General features: G+C 44.2%; 1 protein-coding gene across 3 annotated transcripts in view; it reads left to right on the plus strand.

The window, feature by feature from the left end:
• Positions 1-18,951, plus strand: part of LOC108704366 (LARGE xylosyl- and glucuronyltransferase 1) — a 217,024-nt gene that overhangs the window by 12,398 nt on the left and 185,675 nt on the right. The window contains exon 1 of one of the 3 annotated variants that reach the window (XM_041585905.1): positions 10,904-11,060. The exons of the other annotated variants lie outside the window; for them this stretch is intronic. The gene's annotated coding sequence lies outside the window, so the exon portion shown is untranslated. Of the gene's footprint in view, positions 1-10,903; positions 11,061-18,951 lie in introns of those variants that run through there. 3 annotated transcript variants of the gene reach the window in all.

Raw genomic sequence — 18,951 nt, forward strand, 5'->3', positions numbered from 1 at the left:
CACAGAAAACCCCATTGACTCATTGATTAGATTCCTGCAACTGTATCTGATTCCTGACATTTCCTCCCTGTCCCCCACCCACATTACACCTTTTAAATACTGGGGTGTCCACAACCCCCCTCTTGCCTTGCAAATAATTTCTTCCTCTCCCAAATGGTTTTTCTTTGTTGATCCTTCTCAGTTACTTTCCCTAAAATCATCTCAATCCCCTAACATTTCTCCCCCCCAAACTCTCATCAGCCCAACCTTTTCCCCCCACACTCATAACCTGCCTTTCTGCACCTTCATTTCCCTCCATGCACCCCTTTATTCCCCCCTCATGCACCTATTCATCCCCCCCATGCACCCCTCCATTTCCCCCCATGCACCCCTTCATTCTCCCCACACATTACTTCATTCCCCATGTACCCCTTCATGCGCCCCTTTATTTCCCCCATGCACCCCTTTATTTCCCTCCATGCACCCATTCATTTAACCCCATGCACCCCTTCATCCCCCCATGCACCCCTTCATTTTCCTCCATGCACCCCTTTATTCCCTCCATGCACCCATTCACCCCCCCATGCACCCCTTCATTTACCCCCATGCACCCCTTCATTTACATCCATGCACCCCTTCATTGAGAGCAGATTCCTGCCCCCTCCCACCTTACAGTCGCCCCTCTCAGCCACACCAGTGACAGTAGGGTGCATAGCAACAGACATATTATGGGATGTAACAGATTTGCTCCCACACTCACTGCTCTCTTTAAGCACAAAGTTAATATAAATTGACTCAAATGATTTTTGGGAACATTTTGGAGGATTAATTTGCTCAGAGGGGTCTGTAAATGTAACTCTTGCTTCCCCTTTAACAAACTGAAAGTTACTCAGTCCTTACTCAATGTCTCATTCCAGCTCTATTTTTCTGTTCCTCAGTCTCTCCATAGCATTAAGAGCCTTTGACATAACCACTGGATCAACAACCTGTGTTCCCCCTGCACTGCAGAAAGTTACAGTTCCACACAGACCAACAGCAGCATTATCTTTAGTCTTTAGCATAACCATGTGTGGCCCATACAGTACCTCTTGCCCTTCCTCTCATTTCTTCCAGTTTTTCTTCCACTCTGTCTGTAGCTTTCAGCCCCAATCTCCGTGGGCTTCTCTGGGTGCTTCTCCCTTTGCTCACAATTATGAGCAAACTTAGGGGACTGTTCCTGCTGAATTGTGCTTAGTACAGAGGAATACCTATGCTGCTATAGTTTTATGGGATCTCTCTGTACAGACTATGAGCAAACTTAGGGGACTGTTCCTGCTGAATTGTGCTTAGTACAGGGGAATACCTATGCTGCCATAGTTTTATGGGATCTCTCTGTATAGACTATGAGCAAACTTAGGGGACTGTTCCTGCTGAATTGTGCTTAGTACAGGGGAATACCTATACTGCCATAGTTTTATGGGATCTCTCTGTACAGACTATGAGCAAACTTAGGGGACTGTTCCTGCTGAATTGTGCTTAGTACAGGGAATACCTATGCTGCCATAGTTTTATGGGATCTCTATGTACAGACTATGAGCAAACTTAGGGACTGTTCCTGCTGAATTGTGCTTAGTACAGGGAATAACTATGCTGGCATAGTTTTATGGGACCTTTCTGTACAGACTATGAGCAAACTTAGGGACTGTTCCTGCTGAATTGTGCTTAGTACAGGGAATACCTATGCTGCCATAGTTTTCTGGGATCTCTCTGTACAGACTATGAGCAAATTTAGTGACTGTTCCTGCTGAATTGTGCTTAGTACAGGGAATACCTATGCTGCCATAGTTTTAGGGGATCTCTCTGTACAGACTACGCGTAAACGTAGGGGACTGTTCCTGCTGAATTGTGGTTAGTACAGGGAATACCTATGCTGCCATAGTTTTATGGGACCTTTCTGTACAGACTATGAGCAAACTTAGGGGCTGTTCCTGCTGAATTGTGCTTAGTACAGGGGAATATCTATACTATCGGTAACTGGATTATAAAACAATAGGAGGACTATGGGCAAAGTGAAAAAAATCAGAGAGGGACAGTATGGCAGCTAATCTTCCTGCTGTCGAAGGACACATTGCACAAAGTCTCATGCTATAAACAGCTTGTAGTGTGTCCAAGTACATTCTGAGCAGTTGTGTTGTTTTATTTGCTGTCCCTGCACAACCACCATTTATATGGCTCTGTCGATGAAGAATTCCAGCCGTACGCACAGTGACTGATCATATACTGTTATTTGTTATGTTTCACCCCTAACTCCACCCTGCCCTGCCCCCTTCATACTCTTGCCCTGCTGTCTCCATTATGCTTGACTTTTAACCAGCATTGAAACAGAGCTCAAGTTACCCTTTAGTTGCCCTTTTGAAATCTGCGCTAGTTGCAACAACTGTCATCACATGATTAAAGGGCACCTGTCACCCCCAAATGTTTAAAGATCTTCACTGGTCTTATAGCTCTGTATAAATCTAATTCTCTGCACTGCTGGTTCTGACTCCTGAAACAATAAAGCCAGACTGCCGCTCTCCTCCAGCCAATGTTTTCTGGAAAAAAATTTTCTCATTAGGAAACATTTTATCCTTAGTTTTAAAGTCGTTTGCGTAGTCTCCCCCTGGAACCCACAGACGCACTGCTGCTGCTGCCGCCGACCTGCTTTCCATATTGCGCTACTTCTGATCGAGCACGTTCTCCGCCTCCCAGGGATATCAGTCCATAATCATCACACTGAGAGCTACAGCCACATCTTTCCTATTGATTAGCAGCTCTGACAAGTGGAATAAGCCCCCCCGGGAGCAGAGACTGATGGGACTTTACAGCCTGTGGTTTATAATATGGAAATGAAAACTTGGCGTTGGATGAATTTTCGCTTTGATGAACATATCAGACGGGAGCCGCATCATTTGTGTGATGTGCCAGGCTGCTGCTCCATAGTCTCCTCTAATCCCGAGAGCCCCGTGTGCCAGGCGTAGCCATTCATCCGAAATGATGGGAAGTGGCAGGGACAGAGTCCCCCCCTGGCAGCGTGAATTTCGGCTTCTCTGTGGGCTACTTACTGGCTGGGAAGTTTTACTCATGCATATTTTAGCAGCGAAGTTTGTCTGAAGTTTCCAGGGATGTCGGGGTAAGATAAGTCTCTCTGGAGCCATTCTGGGGCCTTAAAGAGCCTTTTGCGGCTGCTGCACAGAATGTACATCAGCAAGAGTCATCAGAAGTCATACAACTTACTTAGCAGAGTTGTGGTGCCTTAAATTAAGTAGAATGTGGCCTAAATGGAAACTTAGCGAGTTGTTCCTGCTGAATTGAGCTTAGTACAGGGTAATACCTATGCTGCCATAGTTTTATGGGATCTCTCTGTACAGACTATGAGCAAATTTAGGGACTGTTCCTGCTGAATTGAGCTTAGTACAGGGGATACCTATGCTGTCATAGTTTTATGGGATCTCTCTGTACAGACTATGAGCAAACTTAGGGGACTGTTCCTGCTGAATTGTGCTTAGTACAGGGGAATACCTATGCTGCCATAGTTTTATGGGATCTCTCTGTACAGACTATGAGCAAACTTAGGGGACTGTTCCTGCTGAATTGTGCTTAGTACAGGGGAATACCTATGCTGCCATAGTTTTATGGGATCTCTCTGTACAGACTATGAGCAAACTTAGGGGACTGTTCCTGCTGAATTGTGCTTAGTACAGAGGAATACCTATGCTGCCATAGTTTTATGGGATCTCTCTGTACAGACTATGAGCAAACTTAGGGACTGTTCCTGCTGAATTGTGCTTAGTACAGAGGAATACCTATGCTGCCATAGTTTTATGGGATCTCTCTGTACAGACTAAAAGCAAACTTAGGGGACTGTTCCTGCTGAATTGTGCTTAGTACAGAGGAATACCTATGCTGCCATAGTTTTATGGGATCTCTCTGTACAGACTAAAAGCAAACTTAGGGGACTGTTCCTGCTGAATTGTGCTTAGTACAGAGGAATACCTATGCTGCCATAGTTTTATGGGATCTCTCTGTACAGACTATGAGCAAACTTAGGGGACTGTTCCTGCTGAATTGTGCTTAGTACAGAGGAATACCTATGCTGCCATAGTTTTATGGGATCTCTCTGTACAGACTATGAGTAAACTTAGGGGGTTGTTCCTGCTGAATTGTGCTTAGTACAGGGGAATACCTATGCTGCCATAGCTTTACAACATATTTATGTACAGGCTATGTGCAAACCTAGGATTCCATTTTTTGATCCTATATTAGCGCTGAGCCTTGTGATTGCACTCATTATAAGCTTAGCCTGTCAATATTCTGTAAGTGCATTAGGCAAGATTAAAGGCATTTTCTGGAGATTAGAATGATTATGAAAATGGCGATATTTAGTCAATATTTTTATTACATATACGTATAGCTTTCAACAAGGTTTGTTTAGTAGATTTAGCCAGGAGTTTACCTAATTTTATATGTAGATCAAAGCCCGGCTTCCATGTAATGGATACCAAAGACTCAAACACCTCTGGGTCTAATGAGATTTTTGCATTACAACTAATACTGTGCTCCTGTTAAACTCCACTAACCAGTACCTATAAATGATGGGAATTGTAGCTCAACCAGGTGTAACCCTTTATGAAATAAATATATGTTGCTATTTATTTACCTTCAAGATTAGCTTTCAGGAGTTTCTTGGAATGAAAATAAGCATTGTAACCAAACATGTTCTTATCTAGCCGACAGACAGAGCCCACCAAGCCAAGGCTCCGAGTCCCTCTTGGGGTGTAAGCAGATATGAATTTGTGGGAAGGCCATAAAGGATCAAGTCTGGGGCGATAAGATTTCAAGGGCAGCTTGCCGCATATAACCATGTGTGTTGATGGTACAAATGACCATCAGTAGATTGGATGTTGATGGCACACATATCCATCAGAAGACTTGATGTAATTGGGACACCTGACCATCGGTAGAAAGGGTTTTGTTAGGCTACATGATGATCAGTAGACTGGCTTTATTACGGACAAGTGACCATCAGTAGATTGGGTGTTGATGGCACACATGAACATCAGTAGATTGTGTTGATTTCACACATGACCATCAGTAGATTGGGTGTTGATTTCACACATGACCATCAGTAGATTGGGTGTTGATGGCATACAGGACCATCAGAAGATAGGGTGTTGATGGCACATATGACCATCAGAAGATTGGGTGTTGATGGCACACATGACCATCAGAAGATTGGGTGTTGATGGCATACAGGACCATCAGAAGATACAGTGTTGATGGCACATATGGCCATCAGAAGATTGGGTGTTGATGGCATACAGGACCATCAGAAGATAGGGTGTTGATGGCACACATGACCATCAGAAGATTGGGTGTTGATTTCACAGATGACCATTGGAAGATTGGTTGTTGATGGCACACATGACCATCAGAAGATTGGGTGTTGATTTCACAGATGACCATTGGAAGATTGGGTGTTGATGGCACACATGAACATCAGTATATTGGGTATTGATGGCACACATGACCATCAGAACACTGGATGGATATCAATGGAACAAATAACCATCATTCAACTGGTTTTTACTGGGACTCAGGACCATCAGTAGTCTGGGTGTTGTTGGGAAACATGACCAAACGTATTGTGGGAAGACCATAAAGGTCTGGCCTACCTCCTCCTGGCCCAGATGCATCTGCACTAGAAGATTAATAAAGCTATCAAATCTCCTCACTTCCCAGTGCTGGTGGTTGGAGCAGATAGTTGTAAACAGGATTGGAGAGGGTCAGTACAAAGGGAGTACGTAGCGCTGGACTGCAGCTGGCCCAAGGAGGCAATCATCAGAAATTGAACCGTGGGTGCCAACCCAGTTCAGAAACCATTGCCTTACATGAATCCAAAGTCATATGAGGGTGGACTATTGGCCAATGGACTGTGGTCCAAAGTCACTAGTCAAAATTAACAGAACAGTCCTACAGACTTAGCTGCCTATGGTTATTCACCACTTATACCCGTTGGCCCCAGTACCTAAACACCGCACCTGGAATGTGTACATTGTTTCATTGAATCATCTTCTGTATTCATACAATCCATGACTGTGTTTCCTCTGAGAAATCTGCATTTCTTTTAATTTATGAATTCTGAAGAGGAAAATTGAAAAGGAACAATTAGTGCAGCACTTTCTATGACATTATTGTATTTCCAGACATCTCCTGTTCCTTCTCTTGTAACCACTTGTCTTGCCTCTCTAAGTGGAGGCCGCTTTATTAAATCTCACTTCCTCATTAAATCAACATAATAATTATATTGTTCATACAATTATTACTGTTTGTTTCCAAGTGCAGGGGTTGGGGTCAGGGACTCGCACATTCCAAAGCTTTTGACCAATAGACAGCAGAGTCTTATGCAAGACTGAAAATGACAGATCAATGTGATGGGACCATATTTATAATCAGTTTCATTTGTATCCAGTAAACTGGCTGTTTTTGGGACCAGTGACCATCAGTAGACTGGATGTTGTTGGGATAAGTGACCACCAGTAGACTGACTGTTGTTGGGACAAATGACCATCAGTAGACTGGCTGTTTTTGGAACAAGTGACCATCAGTATACTGGCTGTTTTGGGGACAAGTGACCATCAGTAGACTGGCTGTTGTTGGGTCAAGTGACCACCGTAGACTGGCTGTTGTTAGGACAAGTGACCATCAGTGGAGTGGCTGTTGTTGGGACAAGTGACCATCAGTAGAATGGCTGTTGTTGGGACAAGTGACCATCAGTAGACTGGCTGTTGTTGGGTCAAGTGACCACCGTAGACTGGCTGTTGTTAGGACAAGTGACCATCAGTAAACTGGCTGTTGTTGGGACAAGTGACCATCAGTAGACTGGCTGTTGTTGGGTCAAGTGACCACCGTAGACTGGCTGTTGTTAGGACAAGTGACCATCAGTAGACTGACTGTTGTTGGGACAAGTGACCATCAGTAGAATGGCTGTTGTTGGGACAAGTGACCATCAGTAGACTGGCTATTGTTGGGACAAGTGACCATCAGTAGAATGGCTGTTGTTGGGACAAGTGACCATCAGTAGAATGGCTGTTGTTGGGACAAGAGACCATCAGTAGACTGACTGTTGTTGGGACAAGTGACCATCAGTAGAATGGCTGTTGTTGGGACAAGTGACCATCAGTAGACTGGCTATTGTTGGGACAAGTGACCATCAGTAGACTGGCTGTTGTTGGGACAAGTGACCATCAGTAGACTGGCTATTGTTGGGACAAGTGACCATCAGTAAACTGGCTGTTTTTGGGACAAGTGACCATCAGTAAACTGGCTGTTGTTGGGACAAGTGACCATCAGTAAACTGGCTGTTGTTGGGACAAGTGACCATCAGTAAACTGGCTGTTGTTGGGACAAGTGACCATCAGTAGAATGGCTGTTGTTGGAACAAGTGACCATCAGTAAACTGGCTGTTGTTAGGACAAGTGACCATCAGTAGAGTGGCTGTTTTTGGGACAAGTGACCATCAGTAGACTGGCTGTTGTTGGAACACATGGCCATTAGTCGACTATAGTGCACATGTTGCACGTAACACCACTTTCATTACAAAATACACTCCCTGCACATCTCCTGTGTAGTTGTGCTCTGTGCCACACAGTCCTTTTTGCCTTCAATTCCAAATTGAGTGCTGCTGCGCTTATTAATGCAGTGCCCTGTGTCAATAACTGCAGTTCAGTTGTATTGGCAGAATATTGGCTGAGGCATGTCCAAATGACCGTCCCATTGAATGCCCCTCCATATGAAATAAAAGTTCCTCATTCAACTTGTCTAATTTCCCCATTGCCTCTTTCAGTAGCTCTTTCCCCTCCATTAATTACGTTGGATTCTTCTGTAACTTGCTTTGCATCCTAAATTCACCTCATTGTTCTGGCGGCTGTGCCTCTTCTCATTTGCCATTCTTTATTTCCCACTTGCAGGCCGCGGGGAGATTAGCCAAGCATGCGACTATTCATTGCCCGTGATGGTACTTCCCTGTGTTTCGACGTTGATGGATGCGGATAATCCTCATACCTTTATTTGTCCCCGTTGGCACGTGGGTTTTTATGAGTGATAGGCCGAAATAATAACCTGTTAAGTGTTTGTACTCTGGTGTATCATTTGTACTCATAAAATGGTACATTTGGTCAGTCCACGGATGCCGTTCCTATTTATCAGCGACGCTTAGTTTGGGTAACCTCTACTGTCACCTTCAATTATGGAACTTACTTTCTTTAGAAGCAGATTCCGTGTCGCTCTGTTCCCGTCAGAACAATTTCCCATTCTGTGGCTTATTTACTTAGAGAGCATCTCTTTCTTTTTTTTTCCAGTGTCCTTGAATGTCATGATAATATGGCTTTCAGGCCAATGAGATTCAGTGATGATAAATGGTTGTCCTGGGGGTAAATGTGGATAATACCAAGCAATGTCAGTCAGCAGCAGGAAAAGCTAGCAAGGTATTAGCATTCATTTACTAATACTACAGATAAAAGTGCTCTTTTGTGCCCCTTAGTGGTCATTTAGAAAGCACTTCTGTCCAGGCAGTCTTTTCTGCCTCCAGGACAGACAGAAAAGTGTAAAACACATGGCGGATTGTGCTAATATTTGTGCACTTTGCATCCTACCCTGCAGGTAGTAAATTACTCCTGTCGTGGTATAGACTCACTGGAGAAGAGGGTTAGTTACCCTTTACATGTGCTTTCAGAAAGAGCCAGTGCTTCACTATGGAACTGCTTTCAGGCTGTTGTTTCTCCTACTCAATGTAACTGAAGGAGTCACAGTGGGACCTGGATTTTTACTATTGAGTGCTGTTCTTATATCTACCAGGGAACTGTTATCTGGTTCCCGTTGTTCTGTTGTTAGGCTGCTGGGGGGGGGGGGTAGATATCACTCCAACTTGCACTCTAACTCGAACAGATTTCAGTGCAGAAGTAAGCTGGAGCAGCACAAGTAACTGATTTTCCTATGACAATATCACTTTAAGGAAGAATATGATAATTAAGTTTGGACCTTACAGTAAGTATCAGTAGATCTTCCAAGGAACACAAGGGCACCCATTGAGATCTGAAAGGGCATGTTACACTGAGAACTGGGAAACCGTACCACTCTCTCTCTGTTTGGATATACCAGGTGACTAATATTAATTTGGTGACAATTATCACGTGTATATGACATACATAATTCGCAAGAGTCATGGATAACATGCAGGTCCTTATGGATCTCCATGGCGGCTGCTAATAGCCTTCCATTGACATCATGGGTATGTAAAGTAATGGCATTTCTTTCCTTTCATCTTTAATGTATGAGAGTTAGAGCTACGAGGAGCTACACTTGATGGACAGTTGTCTTTCCTCAACCCACGTGGAACTATAGATATATATATAATACATATAGTGAGCAGCCTGAGCTGGGAGCCAGTTGGAGGCTGTGAAAGAGATTGAACATTGTTACATGAAGGTTCCTGAGTCTCAGAAAAATGTGAGCAGTGCAGATCCGCGGCTGCTGAAAATAATGAGTCACATGACTTGGGTTTTGTTTAACGAACCTTTTCCTTCTCTGCACTGGAGAGAAATATCTAAGCCCCATCTAGTGCTTTGCTCAAAGACCTGGAGACTTTCTGGTTTGAAACTGGATTTCTGCCCTTTGTGAATTTAAACTAAAGAATCTCATTGTGCCAATTTCTTTCTTTCTTTCTTTCTTTCTTTCTTTCTTTCTTTCTTTCTTTCTTTCTTTCTTTCTTTCTTTCTTTCTTTCTTTCTTTCTTTCTTTCTTTCTTTCTTGTTTTCTTCCTTCCTTCCTTCCTTCCTTCCTTCCTTCCTTCCTTCCTTCCTTCCTTCCTTCCTTCCTTCCTTCCTTCCTTCCTTCCTTCCTCCCTCCCTCCCTCCCTCCCTTCCTTCCTCCCTCCCTCCCTCCCTTCCTTCCTCCCTCCCTCCCTCCCTCCCTTCCTTCCTCCCTCCCTCCCTCCCTCCCAAACAGAACCTTGTCATAGTTAATGGATCCAATCCCTGAAGGATCTCGGGGGGTGGGGTATTAAGGCAAATATCCAAGACTTGCTGACCTGCCAGAGTATTGGGTCAATGCACTGGTGCCTCCCTAGGCGAAATGCGGGTGACTGACACCATTAAGTAACTAATTCCATGATAAATGTACAGATGACGCCTATTAACAAGATATTCTGCCTTTTTCCATGCTCTGACTCAAATCATTTCTCAATGACAAAATAGGGGAATGTTGTAGTTTGGGCTTTAAAATTGCATGAATGGGGAAAAAAAAAAACCTTTTCGGTCATTTAAAAATGTATTTTATTGTGTGTGAGATTTTTTTGTTTTGCATCACCCAGGCTTAAAATTTTAATTGCTTACCATTGCTAGGGTTACATTATTCTAGCAACCAGGCAATGGTTTATCAGTCAGAATGAAAGATGAAAGGGGAACGGGCTGGAAATGAAAGATACACATAGATTAAACCCTTACAGTTGCTTTGTTGATGGTTTTGGAGGGGGTCAGTGACCCCCAACAGCCAAGATAGCATTTGTAGTTGCAGTTTAGAAATATGCAGAATAGTCTAAATAAGTTTTAATAAAATTTATGTTGCCCTTTGAGACGCCTTGTAGAGGTTCCATCTTGCTGAGGCTTATGGGAGCTGTAGTTCAGCAGTGCTAGGGAGAACTGCCTTCTCACCATCCCTGCTTCAGAGAGGCAAAATAAAATCCAGAGAGCTATATATAGATATTGTAATGGCTGCAGGGTGCCAGCAAATGCAATGTAACACTTTCCCTACAGCCAAGTGACAAATGAAATGGGCGCGTTTGTGCCTGGGTGTCTGGCTCCCGTCCCTCTCAGACTGGCACCGCTTCTCCCACCCCAGCAGTTTGCCTGGCAATTAGAAATGACAGAAGTGCAGCCGCAGATCCCTTGGCTGAGGCACCGGGCCCCGTGATTTCTGCTTAGCCGGAAGATCAATGGCACTTGCAGTTTTTTTTACAGGGACAGCAAATTGAGAGCACCCGACGCACTCAGCAAACTCCTCGGGAAAGGGTAGGTGGGCACATGGGGGGGGGGTAGGTGGTGGTTTTGTATGCTGAGCTGGAGAAAGTAAATGAAAGGGGAGTTAGGCCTGTTTTAGAAGCAGCTGTAAATGACTTGCAGGAGGGAGGCATTAGGAAAGAAAATAAATCGAGTTGTGACAAAGGTTTAGCTGGTCTGCAAGTCTTGAGGCTCCATTCAACCCAGTTCCCAGAGGGCCTTGACTAAGAGCCACCAGGACCCCATATAACCGTGCCTCTTTAGAAATGGAAGGGCTGGATTGGGCTGGAACTAGGGGTAGACAGAAAAGGTGGGGGGGAGGCAGGCATGTACTTGTTCTATCTGTCTACCCCTTCTCCGTGCTCTTGGTCCCCCACCATAAATAGCTCTCTGGTACCTGTCCCCCACCATGTTGCTAACACGAATGTGCTTCCCCAGCCAGCAAGGCCCGACACTGGTGCCTGACATTGTACTCAAGACTGAACTCTGAAATCATGGGGCTCCATATTACTTAGTTACAAGGCCCCTCCCCAACCAGGGGGCACCAGTTATTTCTCCACCACCCACCTGAGCTCCTGGTTAGGAGCGAGTAAATGAAAATGGGCTACTAAATTCCACCCTTGGTCACACCCCTCTGCTCAGCCATTCACCATTAAAACCATGTGTTGCCCAAACCCCAGCCAGTCACCCTATACGTCCTTTGTGGCTCATGTAACAGACCTTAAGGTCTTACAGACCCCTTCTGACATGTGGCCAATCTTTCAGTTGTCTACAAGATGGTCTTGTCCAGCAAGTGTTCTAATGCTCTGACTGCATACAGGATGGTCTAGCCCAATGGTCCCCAACCAGTGGCTTGTGAATAACATCAGAAATCACAGGGCCCCATACGACAAAATTTCCTTGGCCCCCTGGGCTGTGCCCACTGCAAGCCCCACCTACAGGTCCACCCTCCCCACCCCACAGGTCCGCACCCCCACACACAGTAAAAAAAAAAATATTGGTGGCTAGGGTTCCCACATGTTAATAAAAAATAAAAAGATATTGGTGGTCAGGGCCCCCCATAAAAAAACTAGGGATGCACCGAATTCGGTTCGGAATTTGGCCAGGATTCAGCCTTTTTCAGCAGGATTCGAATTCGGCCGAATCCTTCTGCCTGGCCGAACCGAATCGGAATCCTAATTTGCATATGTAAATTAGGGGTGGGGAGGGAAACCGCGTGACTTTTTGTCACAAAACAAGGAAGCATATGCAAATTAGGGTTTGGTATTCGGCTGAATCTTTCGTGAAGGATTCGGGGGTTCGGCCAAATCCAAAATAGCATCGCTAAAAAAAACATTTGTGGCCAGGGCCACCCCATTAAAAAATATTGGTGGCTAGGACCCCACATGAAAAAAAAAAATTGGTGGCCAAAATTGGTGGCCTGGCCCCCCCATATTATAAGAAAATTGGTGGCCAGGGCCCCTTAAACGTCCATGCCTTCCCGAAGTCAGCAGCTCTCCGAAAGATGGGGGGCCCGGCTAATCAAGTAAGTGTGGCATTGCCAGGACCCCCTTGCCCTCGGGCCCCCTACAACTCTCCCCCCTGTCCCCCCCTGATGGCTGCCCTGTCTCCAACCCTTGGATTTTGCTCCCAGTGGCCTCAAAGCAGGTGCTTATTTTTTAATTTCTCGCTTGGAGGCAAGTTTTGGTTGCATGAAAAATAGTTGTGTTGCCAAACAGAGCCTACTGTAGGCTGCCAGACCACATAGGGGCTACCAAATGGCCAATTACAACACTTATTTGGCATCCCAGGAACATTATTCATTCTTGTACATCTACATGTTGCTCACGGGTAAAAAGCTTGGGGACCCCTGGTCTAGCCTGTGAATGTTTTAGTGGTTACAGGTTGGTTTTGCTCTTTGAGGGTTCTCATGTTCTGATTGGCTACAGAGTGGTCTAGCCCTGTGACTGGCCTAATGCTCTGATTTGCTTCAGGTTGGTCTAGCCCTGTAATCTCTAATGTTCCAATTGGCTACATGATTATTCCTATGCCTAAGTAGTCTAATGTTCTGATTGGTCTATTCCTTTGAGTCCTGTAAGTATTCTAATGCTCTAATTGGCTATATGCCAATGAATGTCCACAATGGATACAGGTTTGTCCAGCCCTGTGAGTGTCCAGTTCACTGGAAGATGGTCAAGTTCAGTGAGTTGCTTCTGGTTGGTCTAGCTCTTTGAATGTTCTAATCTTCTCAATGGCTGTGGCTTGATCTTGCTCTTAAAGCCCCCTTACATGATGGTCTAACCCAGTGAGTCTTCCAGCAAATGGTTACAAGTTGGTGTAACTCTGCCAGTTTTGAAGTTACTTACACAAAGACATGAGTGAGAGAGTGATCATAATTGGCATTGGCATGCCGGGGTAAGTAGGCTTAATAATGCAGTCATGCGGTTTCTATAAAATATGAGTTTTTTATTGCATCTGCTTTATTCTCACACATCTAAAATATGATATTTTGACAATTTCCTCTTGGTAACTGAAGCAAGCGACTCACAGAGAGGGCTGCCTGTAGTGTATATGAATGACCTCCTGCAGAGCTTGCAATCATTAGCTCCTCACCTCAGCTAGCGCACAGTGCCACAGATAAGGGAACAGTTGACCGCTGTTACCATTGAATAGATGAATACTGAATATTCACATTGGGAATGTTAACTTATTCACTGCTCATAAGTTCATCTCATTATTGAAGCTCTTCTTTGGAGAACTGTAGTGTCAAGGCGCTTAATGCATAAACAGGCACATAAAGGCAAAGTGACCGCCATTTTCAGGCTTTGTCGAAGGCAAGGTGAGAACTGGAAAGGAAGAAATGCTTTCAGGGGAAATGTAAGATTTGGGGCAGGCAGGGCCAGGCAGGGCCAGATTTACATAGTGGGCTCCCCTAGGCCCCTAGGAAATTTAAAAAAACTATTGTATCTCATGAGCAGCACTAGAGCTTCCAAACCAATGTGGTTGGGCAACATGCCGCTCCCCTAAAATCCTGCCGCCCTAGGCCTGGGCCTTGATGGCCTTTCCACAAATCCGGGCCGGGGGGCAAGTAAAGCATGAAGCCTTCACATTCCAATTGATAAACTAAACAATCAGGTGTGGATTCTGGAGGGTGGTAGGCCAAACCTTAAGAGAGACTTCTCAGATTTGGCAATTTAATCCCGCCAACCAATACCCTGCGGTGAAATCTTTGCCTCAGTCCCACCCATATGTGAAATCAGTCAACGTAGTCTGGTCAGTCTTCGTCAGTCTAGTCATGGTCATAAACTGGATGAGGACTTTGGTAGGGGATTGTACATGGGTGGTGAGTTTCCAAGTTAGCATTAAGCATGGGTTGCTCAACCAACCCGTCTACGAGTTAACGAGTTAAGAGTGGGGGCAAAGATAAAACATGGGTCCAAGGAAAGATAATGTGGTGGGACTGAGAAGAAGAAAAGAGTCGGAGGGTGTGCTACAGAGAGAAAAGAGGAATATTACAGGTAGAAGGTCAAGGTCAGTGTGAGTAAATGGTTAGTGAAGGCAAGGAGGGAACAAGGGCTGAGAAATGAACAGGTAATGTGGGTGGAGAGCAATAACGAGATAACATGAGGCTATAGGGCACTGTCAGTCAGAGGAAGGAGAGGTCAGATGGAGTAAGAAGAAGATGCAGATAGAAGTAAAAGATGATGAAGGGTGGGTGAAGGTATTGTGGTAGGAAGGTAGTTCAAAGTGGGTGGATAAAGAAGATGGCAGTGGTTATCAGACCTTTTCATTTCATGCCCCCCAGTTTGCAACCATAATTAGTCTGGGCCAAGCAGGAGTTCACCAAAGATCTCAGGCTGAGCAACCTTGAGGATGGGCTTTTAGGAGCACATTTGCTTTTCTTATGTCAGTGACCTTCAGATTGGGTTTCCCAGCTTCTGCTCTGGAACTTCTCTGCGAAGTCCTACATTTTGGGAACCACTGGTAGAGGTGCTATTTAAACGGCTTGATAAGGGCAGGAGAAAGGAGGGTCAATTTTGTGGACGTAAGAGAGGAAAATTAAGGGAGGGAAAAAGGTAGTGGGTTGAATTTACTAAGATAGCTAATAAACGGCACAATACCATAGCAACCTCTGTTTTTTCTTTCATGTTACATATTTTTAGTTAAAGATAATAAGGTGGCATTTAGTGTAACTAACTGTCACATAGAAACAATTCCTCTGTCCATTGATGGGCAGATTAGAAGTATTGAGGGAGTTAAAATGAGCCGATCATTTGGCAGCTGTACTTTGCTTCAGAAGGTGACTTAAACCATGCATTTTTAAATGTCAGATGACCACCACTCTCCAGGTTGCCCTGGCAACTTCAGTGTTTCAGGGGAATTGTGGGTAGCCCAGCAACATTAGAAGGGAAGAGTCTTGCTAAGTCATTCAGGTGCTTCTCCTTATGAAAATGATGTTCTGCATTGGTTAGTAAGAACAATTCTGCTGAATTAAGCACCCAAGAACATCTCCCGAGGTCCCCTGCCCTTATATTGTCAGGCTCAGAGTACGTTCCTTCACAGCTGTTGTCATCATGGCATCAGAGACCCTAAGGAGACATCTAGACTACAACTCTAAGCATACTCCAACATAATCAAAGGTCAAAGCATAGTGGGAAATGCATCCTATTCTAAAGAAGTGTCCAATGTTCCTTGATGCAAGCCCAAACCAAATGCAGCCCCCTCTTAGGTGTAACTAGGTTCTCGTGCATATAAAACCTCTTTATAACCTGTAATTAAACATGACAGCCCCTTTCCATAAAAGAGATACATTTGTGGGGGGAATTGTTGGACTAGGGCCTATCAGAAAGAAGGAGGCTCTGGGTCCACGCTTCCTTCCTTGCTTCTCAGTTTCCATCTATGTCAGGGATCCCCAACCTTTAGAACCCGTGAGCAACAGTCAGAAGTAAAAGGAGTTGGGGAGCAAACACTAGCATGAAAAATGTTTCTCGGGTGCCAGTTAAGGGCAATTATTGGCCATTTAGTAGCCCCTATGCGGATTGCCAACTTACATTGAGGCTCTGTTTGGCAATACAACTGGTTTTTATACAACCAACACTTGCCTCCAAGCCTGGAATTCAAAAATAATCACCTGCTTTGAGGCCCCTAGGAGCAACATCCAAGGGGTTGGAGAGCAACATGTTGCAAGGGGTTGGGGATCACTGATCTATGTCATCCCTTATTCTCTTGCCATTAGGACCACTCGTCTCCACTTCCATTGTTGTAATTGTTCTCTGTACTCTACATCTCTACTAATGCCTGGACCCACCAAAGTTTTCAGGTATCCCTAAAAATTTTTGGTGGTTGGGCTGTTGAACACTGGTAGGGGGAGCAATGGATTTTTTACTCACAGCAAACAACTGCTTTTTGGCTCAACCAAGACTGAAGTCCATGTTTCCACCTGAGCCCCATAGACCTCTCTCTTCTACAGTCTTCCTGCTAACTATGACATCAGAGGAAAACATGACAGCTTCCTGTACTGCTCTGGTTAGTCCGTTCAGTAGCACAGTAATGCAGCTCTCTATGACTCTTTGAAGCGTGATATTGAAAATTCAGAAAGTGCTGCCTTTAATCTATGTCTTTCATTGCTCATTACAGAATATTACAGAATATAATTAACAGCTGTTAATCTGGTTTTATCACTGCATTATTTATCATTGGCTGTTTACTTGGATTTTAAAAAGTGTTCCAAGAAAATGTATTCCATTAATATAGAGAGAATATCAAATCATATTATATTAGCATAAAAACACCACATTTCCTATAATGGTCCTGAACCTTTTTCTTTATTACTTCAAGGGCAGGGATGTAGATTGGGCAATTATGGAATTGTTTTCATCCTGCTCTGCTGACTATCTTACAAATTGCCATCTTGCCCTACTGTTGCCATCTTGTCCTGCTATTGCCACCTTTCCGTACTGTCATCATCTTATTCTAATCTCTGTGATGCCCTACTGTCTTTATCTTGTCTTCATCTTGCCCTGCTACCTCCATCATGTCCTAGTGTCTCAATGATGTCCTGGTGTCTCCATCTTTCCCTACTGCTGTCTTCATCTTCTCCTACATTCTCCATCTTACCCTGCTGTCTCCATCTTGCCCTACTGTCTTCATCTTGCCTTATTGTCTCCATTTTGCCCTGTTGTCTCCATCGTGCCCTATTGTCTTCATGTCGTCCTACTGTCTCCATCATGCCCTAATGTCTCCATCTTGCCCTGCTGCCTCATTCATACTGTCTCAGTGTCCTGGTGTCTCCATCTTGTGCAACTGTCTCCATATTACCCTACTGTTGCTATCTTGCCCTACTTTCACCATCTTGTCCTAGTGTCAACACCATGTTATACCGCATATATGTAACGTGTTACCCCCCCACCTATCTCTTTTCCTACTGTCCTAGTATTGCCATCTACCCTGATATCACCATCTTGCCCTACTTACAGAAATGTGCCCCTCATCTTGCTGCATTGCCTAGGACTCCCTCTGCTTTCATTGTTAGGGATAATTATCTTAGTGAATAGCATTGAGCCAAGGGCACACAATGTACGTGCCCCCAATAATTTAAATCTGGACATTATGGCTGCTGTCTGCGTATTTCTCCAAACGCACCATTCCAATTATAGTCTGCCTGGGGCAGGGATGCACCGTCGGTGCTGTGATATAAATAATACTAGACAAGCAAGTAATGAAACCTTTCTTATGGGCTGATGAAGGCCACATAACTCTTGAATGAATGTTGTGGCTGGGAGGATGGCGGATACCCTAGTGCGCTTTCTGTTTTCCTCTTTATTTTTCTCTTCCGATTTTCCATGCTAGAAACATATGTGTTTTTTTTAGCCATATTTTAGATTTCAGCAAAGCATAAAATCCTTTCATCTGGGACTCTAATAAAGAGAGTTTGAGCTGGTGCTGCATACACAAGGTCATGGCTACAATCCTTACTGGAGAAGCCCATGATTATACTTAGTCATTGGGTTCCTGACCAGTTCCCATCTTGGAACCATGCGCTGGTAGGAAAACCTCCAGTCTTATTTATAGCAATCAAAATATAATAAAAAATTCAGGCATCCACATTTTGTTGTTCTAAAATAATAAAGGGCAGTGGGGGCAGATCAGCATTATATTTACCGTATTACTCTATACACACCCTGGAATATAATAGCATCATGGCTCCCCTTTATCTCCATCTTGTTAATTATAAAAATCATGTTTATGCTTCAGGTGATTGTGAAAAAGGAGAGTAGTTAACCTTTTGTCTATGTAAGCGGGTTTTTATTTGTAAAGTGCTAACAACCATAACAGCATTGGCACCTAGGCACAATTACGCACAAAGACTATGAAGTAAAGAAAGCTGTCCGTATAAGCAATTAGGCAAAGGAAATGGGCAGAGAATATATAACATTTTTCATATATTTGATATATATGCCATATATGACATTAGGGCAATATAGTAGTACAAGGTAGAGACAGTAGGGCAAGATGGAGGCAGCAGGGAAAGATGAAGACAGTCGGAACAAGACGGAGACTGTAGAACAAGATGGTGGCAATAGGACAAAATGGAGACAGTAAGACAAGCTGGTGACCTTAGAACAATATGGAGCCAGTAGGGCAAGATGGAGACAGTTGGATAAAATGGAACCAAAAAAGGCAAAAACAATATGGGAGGACAAGATGCAGACTGTAGGACAGGATGGAGTCATTAGGACAAGATGGAGACACTAGAGCAAGATGGAAACAGTAGGACAAGATGGGGACAGTTGGACTATATGGAGACAGTAGGACTAAATGGAGACAGTAGGTCAAGATGGAGACAATAGGGCAAGATGGAGACAGTAGGTTAAGATGGAGACAGTAGAACTAGATGGAGACATTAGGACAACATGGAGACAGT

The sequence above is a fragment of the Xenopus laevis genome, chromosome 3L, assembly GCF_017654675.1.
Source record: "Xenopus laevis strain J_2021 chromosome 3L, Xenopus_laevis_v10.1, whole genome shotgun sequence".
Classification (NCBI taxonomy): Eukaryota; Metazoa; Chordata; class Amphibia; order Anura; family Pipidae; genus Xenopus; species Xenopus laevis.